The sequence below is a fragment of the Brassica napus genome, chromosome C2, assembly GCF_020379485.1.
Source record: "Brassica napus cultivar Da-Ae chromosome C2, Da-Ae, whole genome shotgun sequence".
NCBI classification, from domain to species: domain Eukaryota; kingdom Viridiplantae; phylum Streptophyta; class Magnoliopsida; order Brassicales; family Brassicaceae; genus Brassica; species Brassica napus.
In genome coordinates, this window is record NC_063445.1 from 17,423,033 (window position 1) to 17,434,885 (window position 11,853).

An 11,853-nucleotide genomic window follows, 5' to 3' on the forward strand; every position below is an offset into this window, starting at 1 on the left:
CTGATGGATTACCTTTGGACATAGTTGGTATTGGAGATATCAACTTGAAGATGTCAGACGGACGTGTGTGGAAGATTACAAAGGTTAGACATGTGCCCAAGTTGATGCGAAATCTGATCTCAGTAGGTCAACTTGATGATACGGAGCACAATGTTAATTTTGGTGGTGGAGCCTGAAGAGTCAAGAAAGGTTCCATGGTGGTGGCTAGAGGTCATAAATATGACGACGAGTTATCAAGACACTGTTGCTGTTGTCGAGAATGCCAAACATACCAAGTTGTGTCATTGTAGGTTGGGACACATGAGTGAGAAAGGTATGAAACTCATGGTGGAAAATGGCCCTCTTCCGGATCTGAAGACGGTGGATCATCAGATGTGTGAAAGCTGCATCCTTGGGAAACAGAAACAAGTTAGTTTCTCTAAAGGAGGAAGAGAGCCAAAATCTGAGAAGTTAGAGCTGTTGCACACTGACGTGTGGGGACCCGCTCCTGTTGCATCGCTGGGAGGTTCATACTACTATGTGACCTTTATCGATGACTCCACAAGAAAAGTGTGGGTTTACTTCATGAAGAACAAGCATGAAGTGTTTTCGGTTTTCAAAATATGGAAAGCCATGGTTGAGATTGAGACGAATCTCAAGTTGAAGTGTTTAAGGTCTAATAATGGTGGAGAGTACATCAGCGACGAGTTCAAGAGATATTGCGCTGATAATGGGATCAAGATGGAGAAGACTATTACTGGAACGCCTCAACAGAATGGAATAGCGGAAAGGATGAACCGAACCTTGAATGAGCGTGCAAGGAGCATAAGATTTCACTGTGGATTGCCAAAGACGTTTTGGGCAGATGCAATCAATATCGCAGCCTTCTTAATAAACAGAGGACCGTCTGTACCATTAGGATTTAAGATCCCTGAAGAAGTTTGGAGCGGAAAGAAAGTAAACCTTTCTTATCTAAAGGTGTTTGGATGCTTAGCTTATGTTCATATTGATGATGCTGCAAGAAGTAAACTTGACTCGAAATCTAAGAAGTGTTACTTCATCGGCTATGGTAACGCGGAGTTTGGTTACCGGTTTTGGGATGATGAAAATCGAAAGATCATCCGCAGCAAGAATGTTGTGTTCAACGAAGAAGTTTGTACAAGGATAAGCTAAGAGAAGGCTCGGAGAGGAAAGAGCCTAGAGCAGTTGACTTAGAAGATATCCTGACACCGGAGTTGCCACAGGATACCGCAATAGCAGAAGAAGAAATCTCTCAAGATGAGAGTGGTGAAGCTGAAGAAAGTGATGATTCTGAAGTGGTTCCATATACACCAGTCACGGAGTTACGACGGTCAAGCAGAATCATCAGAAAGCTAGTAAGATTTTCTCCATCGCTCAACTACATTCTGCTCACAGACAGAGGCGAGCCTGAATGTTATGAGGAAGCTATGCAAGTTGATGAGTCGATCAAGTGGGAGCTTGCAATGAATGACGAGATTGACTCGTTGTTATCCAATCACACGTGGGAGTTAGCAGATTTGCCTAAGGAGAAAAAGGCATTGCATAACAAGTGGGTTTACCGGATAAAAGAAGAACCTGATGGGAGTAAGCGCTATAAAGCGAGGCTTGTTGTGAAGCGATTCCAACAAAAAGAAGGCGTTGACTACACCGAAATCTTCTCTCCTGTAGTCAAGATGGTGACCATCAGAACTGTTCTTGGGCTGGTAGCACAAGAAGATCTGCATCTTCAACAGATGGATGTGAAGACGGCATTTCTTCACGGTGATTTGGATGAGGAAATTTATATGAAGCAACCCGAAGGCTTTGAGATCAAAGGGAAGGAAAGCCTTGTTTGCAAGCTGAAAAGGAGTTTGTACGGCTTAAAACAAGCTCCAAGACAGTGGTATAAACGGTTTGACAGCTTTATTAAAGGTGTCGGCTTCTTGAGGTGTGAAGCTGACCACTGTTGTTACTTCAAGAGGCTTGAAGAGTCCAAATTTATATTGGTCCTATATATCGATGACATGCTGATAGTAGGAACAGACTTTCACGAGATCAATAGCTTGAAGACGAAACTCTCAGAAGAGTTTGCGATGAAAGACCTTGGAGAAGCAAGACAGATTCTAGGGATGAGAATCAGTAGAAGCAAGGAAGGTCTTAAGCTATCACAAGAGGAGTATGTGAAGAAAGTCCTCAAGTGGTTTAACATGGATGACGCGAAGCCAGTTAGTACTCCCCTGGCAAGTCACTTTCGGTTATCCAGAGAATAGTCTCCAAAGACGGAAGACGAGATGGAATATATGGATAAAATTCCATATGCTTCTGCTATTGGCAGCTTGATGTACGCGATGATATGTACAAGGCCAGACATTGCACATGCAGTGGGAGTCGTCAGCAGATTTATGAGCAATCCAGGAAATGAACATTGGGAAGCCGTTAAGTGGATTTTCAGATACCTGAAAGGAAATCCAAGTTTATCGCTATGTTTCACGAAGTCTAAGACGGGATTGCAGGGATATGTCGATGCTGACAATGGAGGTGACATTGACAGCACGAAGAGCACAACCGGGTATGTCTACACCTTTGGCGGTACTGCAATTTGTTGGGTTTCAAAGTTGCAGAAAATTGTATCTCTATCAAGTTGTGAAGCTGAGTATGTTGCAGTGACGGAGGCAACAAAAGAGATGATATGGCTACAGTCTTTTCTAGAAGAGCTAGGCCATGACCAAGGGAAATGTGTGTTATACTGTGATAGTAAAAGTGCCATCGATTTGGCAAAGAATCCGGTTTACAATGCTCGGACGAAGCACATACATCGTCGGTATCATTTCATCAGATCAGCGTTGGAAGATGAAATGTTGGTGCTTGAGAAGATCACAGGAAGCAAGAATCCGGCACACATGTTGACGAAGGTCGTGTCGTATGATAAGCTGAGGTTGTGTGCAACCTCAGTTGGTTTGTTGGAGTAACAAGCTGGGAAGACCTGCTACATTGATCAAGATGTGAAGACACATTGAAATCAGTCTTCAAGTGGGAGATTGTAAGTCAAAGAACACGTTTTTTGTGATGGTCGGCATGGACGGTGATGGCATGGACGGTGATGTTAGGCGGCTGAAATTGTTGATGTTGGTTTTGTCAAAGATTGTGAGACCACCAAACACCTTCTTCATGCTTATAAAAGGAGAGCTATGGTGAACCATTTCATGCATCCCAAAACAAGAAAACACAGAGAGAGAACAAAGAGAGATCGAAGAAGAAGGAGAAAAAAAAATCTCACAAAAAATCTTCTTTAAGAAATTACGAGTAATTTTTGAGTGTATTTGAGATCGGGGTGTGAGTTGTGAGCTTGTAAAATTTCCCGGGTTGATAATAAAAGATTTGTAGCAGGTCCGGAGACGTATGCAACATTGGCCGAACTCCGTTAACAATTTTTTGTGTGTGCTTTTTTCCCGCTCCCATAAATTCTGGTTTACCGTAAAATTTGACCGCGTATTTCCTAACAGATATGGTTGACGAAATCATATGCGGCCAACACGAGTTACTCGATTTGTTCATTAAAGCGACCAAGCACATAAGAATGGCCAGATTCATCCAAATCTATTGGCATATATTTATATGGTTTGGGAGACCTTAACTAAACCTCAACATAAGTCAGGATGACAAAGAATGAAAGATGTGTCAAAGCGAATTATGCCACACATAGTTTATCGGAACATTCAATGCATTTGAAGAAGGATGGGAATAGCCTATTAAGACCAACCAAGATTTATGACTTGTTAAGGGATGTATTAGGGTTGAAAGAAGCTAAAGTAACCATGAGAAATGATTTTGGATCATAAGGAAAATAATTGGTATGTACAGAATACTAGATAAACCGTTCGGAGCGTATGTCAGGAACTGTTTAACTAAAGACCGTTCAACTCGGCTCAGGATGAATATGAGCATCATAATGAGACTTGGAGGACCCAAAGATATGGGGAAGTTAAGTATTGGATGTGGTAATTTGCGTCGGATGGTTCTGCATGTACGACATCTTCGATGGACAGATTCTTTCCGTAGCAAGCGACCACAACAAACGGCTCTGCATACAGAACCTCTGATAAGCTTCGCATCCTATAACCTACACTAAATTGCAGTAGTCTAGGATACGAACCGCAAACCTAGTTGTAGAAGCCTTTACATCTTAACCAGTTGACTAAGGTGCTTCCACATACAATGCGGATATTTGTACCGATAAAATGTTATCAATCAAATTAATTCTCTATAAATTATGGTTTATGTAAAATACAATAATAACCTTAAATATTGTAGTGGAATATATATATGGTTTTGCAAGATCACATATTTATACTTAATAAGAAATGGTTCATTCTATTTTTTCTTCAAATAGAGTAACTCTATAATATTGTTGAATTCTATTCCAATGATACTCTATCTTAAAGTGAAAAAATATAATGATAAACAAAAAATAAATGGATTACTCTGTTTATAGAATAAATTATGTTTTACTTTGTTATAGAATGAAAAATAAAATATCACTATACTTTTTATACTCCAAATTCAATTTTAAAGTTAAAAATAAAATGAGATTTTATTATTTTGAATAAAATGTTAAATTTGGTTCAAAAGAAAAATATTGTTTTACATCATGTGTAAACTTTGGTATTTAAACCATTTCTATCTATGATGTGAAGAAAACTTTTTTTCGAATTAAGATGCAGAGATAGCTCTTAGCTATTGTTGGAAACTATCTTGGTATCTTCCATCTCTTAGTTCATTCATCGATGAGAGGAGACGGTTTCGAAGAAGCCTGTCAATTATCTTGTACATGGTTACAGTTGAGCGTGGTTTGTCCCCATGTTTCCGAGTGTTTCTCTCTCTCTCCAAATTATGTACACAGTAGCCTGAAACACATAATGAACAAAGAAGAGCCGGGTCAGAGTAAAATGAGACTGGAGATGCTTTTACCATTGATCCGTTGGTATACAAAATTAATTCATACCTTATCACAATCAAATATTTTCAGTGGGTTAAATAAAATAAATAAAAGCTACTTATTGAGAGAGAGAGAATAATTCTAATTATATTTTACTCTTCGTAAATAAAATAGAATACAACAATATTTTATATAAACATTACATATTAGAGAAATATAGAGACTAGGGAGAGATGGAGTGAAATAAGGAGAGAAAAGGGAGGGAGATAAAGATGAAGATTGGCGAGACTGATAGACAGCGAGATGGCGATTGAGGAGACATACAGAGAGAGATGGAAGAAAGGTAAATTTTATCACTAATATTCCGTTTTGCCTTTCATAAATAGAATAGTACAAAATCTTATTATAGATGTATATATTCAATTTATAAATATATGTCAGTTTTATAAAATTCAAAACATGTCATATACAAAAAAAAAATCTATGCTTTTTATAAGTATATAAAAGTTTCAAATTATAATTTTTTAAACTTTGTGTTAAAAAAATAAAATAATAATAATAATAATTTTTTAACTTAGAAAATGAATTAAAAAGGAGAGGTAAAAGTGAAAAATGGTAATATGGCAATTAATACATATATCATAGCTTAGTTGTTGTCACAGCACCCCCATTAAGGGTTTACGGGGGGGGGGGGGAGTTCATACAGAAATCAAGAAAAAAAAAAAAAAAAAAAGTAAATCACATGAACCTCTCTCTCCTAAAGCTCTTGGGGTTGAACCCCTCTCTCCTAAAGCTCAACACTGTAGCGCGGGCCCCACGTATCGTGGCGGCCCGCGACTAGTCTAGTTTTTTTTTTTTTTTAAATCAAAAAAAAAAAAATTAATAATAAAAAATTGAAAAGATAAACCCCAAGGGGGGTTCACTGATGCTCTTGCTCTTGGTTAAAGAGTAAGTTTAATCCTGCTATGTATATGCATCCAAATTTCTCTTAAGAAATCAATCATGAATATCTGTCATGAATATTGGTGGTCACACAAGTCTGAATACTTGTATCCACACACATGGAAGTTATAAACAAAACGAGTAACGGTAAAATTAAAAGAAAAGTCACAGTGTTCATGATTCAGGGTCACTGATGAATCATTCATCATCATGATTCATGTTTATTCACATTGATGTTTATCTAAATTTTCTTCCAGAAAAAGTTACAGCGAGATGCAGTAAAAAACGAGTAAACACAGTGCTTCTTTGTCAAATTTTGTCAATGGTGAAAGTAGACAAGGGTTCTCACAAGGTCCAAAAGCATTATTTCGACTACGTTTGTACATAAACCATACCATACAACTTTAACCTGGAACCCTGAATCAGACAAAGGGTTTTGTTGTAACTTGTCTCATCTAGGAGGACCTGTGCTCTGGTTAGCTTCTCTATCTCTGCGTCTCCTGCCTGAGCGTCCTAGTAGAACCCGACCTTGTCGCCTCATTCGACTTGCCAAAGAGTTGCCATTCGTATCTTCCTCTACTTCTCAAGAGACAGTCATCTCACTTGTTCCATGGTGGGTTGTCAAGTCATTCGAATCAGAATCAGAGAGTCTTGTCTGATTCCTTAACGCCCGAAGACCATGCATCATAATGATAACACTCCACAAATTCCTACCAAATCCAGCATGGTGATCACGACCCTTTTCAGAACCTGATTCAGAACCGTTGGGGTTGTTTGTTTCTATAACGTAATCCCCAAACACCGTTGCACCGGGCATCATCGACCTAATCGTGCTGATAACATCAGCTCGGTCCTGCTCAATCTCAAGCCTTCTCCAGTTCAGCTCCACATCAGGGTCAACTTCACGCGGCTTTGCACAAGGGTGATCCGTTTTCATGTGTTTCCTCAGCTCTCTGAAGCTTCCAGCGAAAACACAGTTCCCCTGCATACAGATCCTCTGCTTGAGATTCAGAAAGTCCCGTGCAGGCTGCACTATTGTCCAACCTTTCACCTGGCCTCTACAAAGTGGGCATGTGAGATTCCCAAGCTCAGACTTGTTGACCGGTTGATGAGACGTTGACTTGAGTTTAGCTGACGCTTTCTTGAACTGGTCTAAGCAACAGCGTTGTGGGGACACTCCATGCAAACTGAGCATATAACATTCTCATAGTCCCTCTTCTCTAGACACTTTGTACAATCTTTTGCAAACACGTTACTTGCCACACGTCGATTAGAAGACTGAGATTTGTACGGTCTTGCTCTGATCCGTCGTGAATGGATCCTGCGTCTTGTCCTTGTAGCTTTGGCCATAATCTCAAAATCACACCTGTACAAGTTACTCATACAATTAGAAAACAGGCATTGATTTGAACAGCTGAAAAAAATATAAATCTATTCAATCATATATCATTGGAGTTGCACAGAACAACAAATCATCAATGGTAATCCAAATGTAATCTAATGAAACTGAGAACAAAGCATCAAGGCTCTCTCACCACTTTGGAAGCCTAGAAAGGTGATTCAAACTCCCAAGACTACACAATGAGTGAACTCAACGCAATAAAACAAATATAGAATCAAATAAAACTGAAGAGGCGTCAACGGGTTACAGGACAACAGAGCAAAGGAACGTGCTTTCACCCAAAACTAAAGAATCAATCATGAATCTAACCCACATGGAGACAATCAATTGTACACATCTCGGATCTTCCAGACCCAATTTATATAAAAATCTTCAGGAACCTCTGTAGAAAGAACACACAGATCGCTAATTGTACGAAGAGCGTAGACACGATGATGCGACAGGGAGTTTACCTTTAGGGATTGCAGTTTAGGGTTCGTACGTAGAGTGGATGCAGCGAGAGGGAGAGACAAGGAAGCGAGTGAGGGATTGCAGTTTAGTTCTGAGTTTCTCTTCCCTCACGCCACGTGTGATTGTGATATCACCTCCATGCTTCCTTCGACTGCGTTAGTGTGACGCGCCAATGGATTAAGCCTTTCTAGGCCCATTCTGATTTCACCATTGCCCAAGACTTTTGCAACGCTTGTCATCCATTATTTTTTTTTTACATTTTATGTCTTTCCTTTTTTAGATTATTGCAATTTGGCCAAGTACTTTCTAATCGTGAACTATCTAATTATTTCCGCACTAACTATTATCGTATGAAGTTTAATAATTTATTTTATTGTTCACTAAAATTCAAGATAAATAAAAAAATAAATAAAATAATATAAATATATTTTACATATTTAATTTATTCACAACTAAAAATAACATATTTTTTGTTATTTTATTATTTTTTATCATTTTATATTATTTAATTTATAAATTATATATTTATTTAACTATTAAAAATATAAAATGACCAAACCAATAAGAAGAAATTAGAGTGCAATACATAATTTAAATATAAAACTTCCACAATCAGAGAAAAAACAAAATACCATAGTAACACTAACTCAATAAATGTGTGGAGCTGAAAAAAGATCAACAAAAAAGACTAAACTATCTCATCTTACCATAGAATGTCTTGGGTAGAACAAGTAGATGTCAGAAAAAGTTAAAAAAATAAAATATGAGACAAAGTGATCCCCATAACACAAAGGATCGCGATCAAGCACCAGCGCAAAAAACCAAAAAACCGGGTCAGAGAAAGAATAATCATCGGAAGAACAAAGTCACCACGAAACAAAAAGACGCATGTCTAAAGCACCGGAAGCACCTGCAGTAGCAAATATGGCGAAAAGGAGAGCCACAAGAGACGTGATCAGCGATGAAAGGTGCAATGAGATGAGAGAACAAAGAGATAAAAATAGACAAAATGAAATCAACAAACCGTTGAGCCATCCTCGAGCTATGAAAAAAGAGCATAGAAGTCAGATCACCGAAAAACAGATCTTGAAAACCAAGACAAGCATAGACTATTGATGGCAAACCAGCGACGAGGAACACAACATCATTGACAACTAAATGCAGACCCAACCCAACGAGATGTAGTTTCTAACCTAAGGAAAAAAAGGACCAATATTGACCGAAATAACATACAACGCCGTAAGAAACAACCGCACAACATGAAACTAATATGTCTGATCTATAACAAATACCAGATAATCTCACAGAAAAGAAGGTGAGGAAAAACAAGAGCACGGAGATGAGTCTTTTCTTAGTGATGGTGATAAGCACTACACACCGGAGAGGTAAATGAAATACATAGATGGTGATGACTCGAGGTCAAAGATGGGAGAGAGTGCAAAAAACACCTAAAAAGAGTAATGTGAAAAATTAAAATACAATTTTGAAGTCGTTAATCTTAGAATCAACAAATTCCTAAAAACAGAGTTACTGAAATTCATTATGTTTTACATCAGAAACTCACTTCACCACTAACAAGTAGTATTATACATACAACAACACATTATAAAAAAAAAGATAAACAAATAATATATTAACTTATTACCTACTACTACATAACATAATAAAACATCAAATAATGCTCTTCACAAATAAATACGAACCACATAATCACATCAACAGAAAATCATATTTAAGAACAATAAAACCACTTCGCGCAGACACCCCGTAGTTTCTAATAATTGCAACAAAAAATAGAATACGCTACGGATAAAAGAGGGTTTTAGTTCTATTTTCTACACTAAAAACGAATATTTTAAATATATTTTATAATAATAGACTACCACATAACTTATGTTATTTATTAAAGTAAACGGCTATATTAAAATTAAATTTTTGTTACAATATACAATTAAAAACATATATTATGCTAAACATAAATATGAAAAATTATACTATATTTTTATTTGGTGAAAATTGAAAATATAAGAACAAGGGATCAATTTATTAAGAAAATTTTCAGTCTTAAATGGAGTAATTAAAAATGTTTTTTTATTAATCTGGAGGTATTCCGAATCTATGGACGAGTTTAGACTAATCACCAAAGAAGGTGAAGCCTACAAATAAACCATCTTTTTGGGCATGTAAATGGGCCCGAAAACACTGACCCATTTATCGTAGACACTCTCATACTTCTGAGTAGTTTTTCTTTTTATCACTTTCAAATTATATATATATTGCTTTTTACGAATGTTAAATTAATTTAAAAATAAATTATTTTTTATAAACTTAATTTGTTAACTATAAAAACATAAGGAATTTGAAACTAAGTTGAAAAGCATGAAGATTCAGGCTCGGATTAAGAGCCAAAGCTGGATACTTCCCTCATGCCCTAGTTAAATTTTTGCCACAAATAAACTACGAACAATTACTTAGATATTTCTGTTACGAAATAAATCCTAACAAAATTCATGGCTATTTTCTAAAAATATTAAAAATAATATAAATAAAATTGGGGAAATTGGATTGCATATACATAGCAATACCAAAAATCAAGTTTATAACCATAATAATTCTTTGGCTATGATATTCTTTGTATAATATGTATAAGGACAAAAAATGCCCTTCATCCCATTGTTTCATTCTCACTCTCACTTACATCGTTGATCTCATTCTTCTGAAACTATTTTTTCTTTTCCAAAATTTATATTGATCTTTGTTCTCTTTCTTTTATCTCATGATCATTTACAAGTTTTATGAAATTCTTGGAAAATGATACTTCGCATGTCGTGCAATCATCTATCCAACAACTGTGTCTGATCACTTTTCTTCATATCTTTGTTTGGGTTTACAATTTTACTACTTTTGATATATGTGGATTGAGAAACAGAGGATGTGTAGAACTATTGGAGAAGATGAACAGTACACGTTGTGTTGTACTATTCCATTTGATAAACATAAAATAGAACAACGCAACATATATTGTTGCATCATCTCCACGTCTTGTCATCCTCCTCCTCTTTCTCCTCATCCTCTTCCATCACCATCAGTTACTACAAAAGATCCTACATGTAGCATCACCACGTTCAATTGTTTCATCACCACCACCATCGCCGCCCGTAATCTCCTTACTTCTTCCCAACATATATTTTTCTCCTCTTCCACCTTTCGTGGTAGTTCTTCTCCTCCATCATTCATGGCAACACCCTTCAATCCTTCTGCAAATTGTATTTTTCTCATAAGTTTCATGATTCTTAATATTCACCTTTCACACTAAAATTTAGTATTTTTTTCGTTTACACTACAAGAAAACATCAAGGATTCTGAGGGAAAAAATCGTCGGAATTTCGTCGGAATTTTGTTATTCCGACGAAATTCCGACGAAACACGTCGTCGGAAATAATTCCTCGGAATTTCTTTTTTCCTCTGAAATCCCTCGGAATTTTCCGACGGAATTCCGAGGAAATAAATTTCCGAGGAAATTCCGAGGATCCCTTGTTTGTCGGAAAAGTCCTCGGAATATACCGAGGTAGAACTTCGTCGGGATAATTCCTCGGAAGTTCATCGATCGATGCGTGTTTGGACATATATACATCGATCGATAGGAGTATACCGACAGACTTTTTCCTCGGTTTATTCCGAGGAACAGTTCCCTCGGTATATTCCGAGGGATCCGTTCCTCGGAATTTTCCGAGGGAGTTGTCCCTCGGAAAATTCCGAGGGAAATGTCCCTCGCTATATTTTTTAAAAAAAACGGATCGATCGATGCGTTTTTGTTCAAAAACGCATCGATCGATCTAGTGAAAAATATAATTAATTTCCTCGGAATGTAAAAAATATTAATTTTTTTGAAAAAATAAAATTTCTGAAATTTAAATTCGAAAATATGAAATTAAAAGTAAAATTGAAATCATATTAATTAATATTCAAAGTTTCACAAATAAAAATAAAACATTCCGAGATTGGGGAAAAAAAAACTACGGGTCTGGCACGTCCGGGAACACCTCGTTCGGGTACATCCTCTGCATCATCTCCATCATTTGCTGGTTCAGCCTCCTCTGTGCCTCATAGCCCGCCTGTTGAGCCGCCATCTGGGTCTCCAACA

At 37.0% G+C, this 11,853-nt stretch overlaps 1 pseudogene; it reads right to left on the reverse strand.

Moving 5' to 3' along the window:
* Window positions 1–6,141: 6,141 nt before the first annotated feature.
* On the reverse strand, window positions 6,142–7,825 carry LOC106379363 (annotated as a pseudogene).
* Window positions 7,826–11,853: the final 4,028 nt, after the last annotated feature.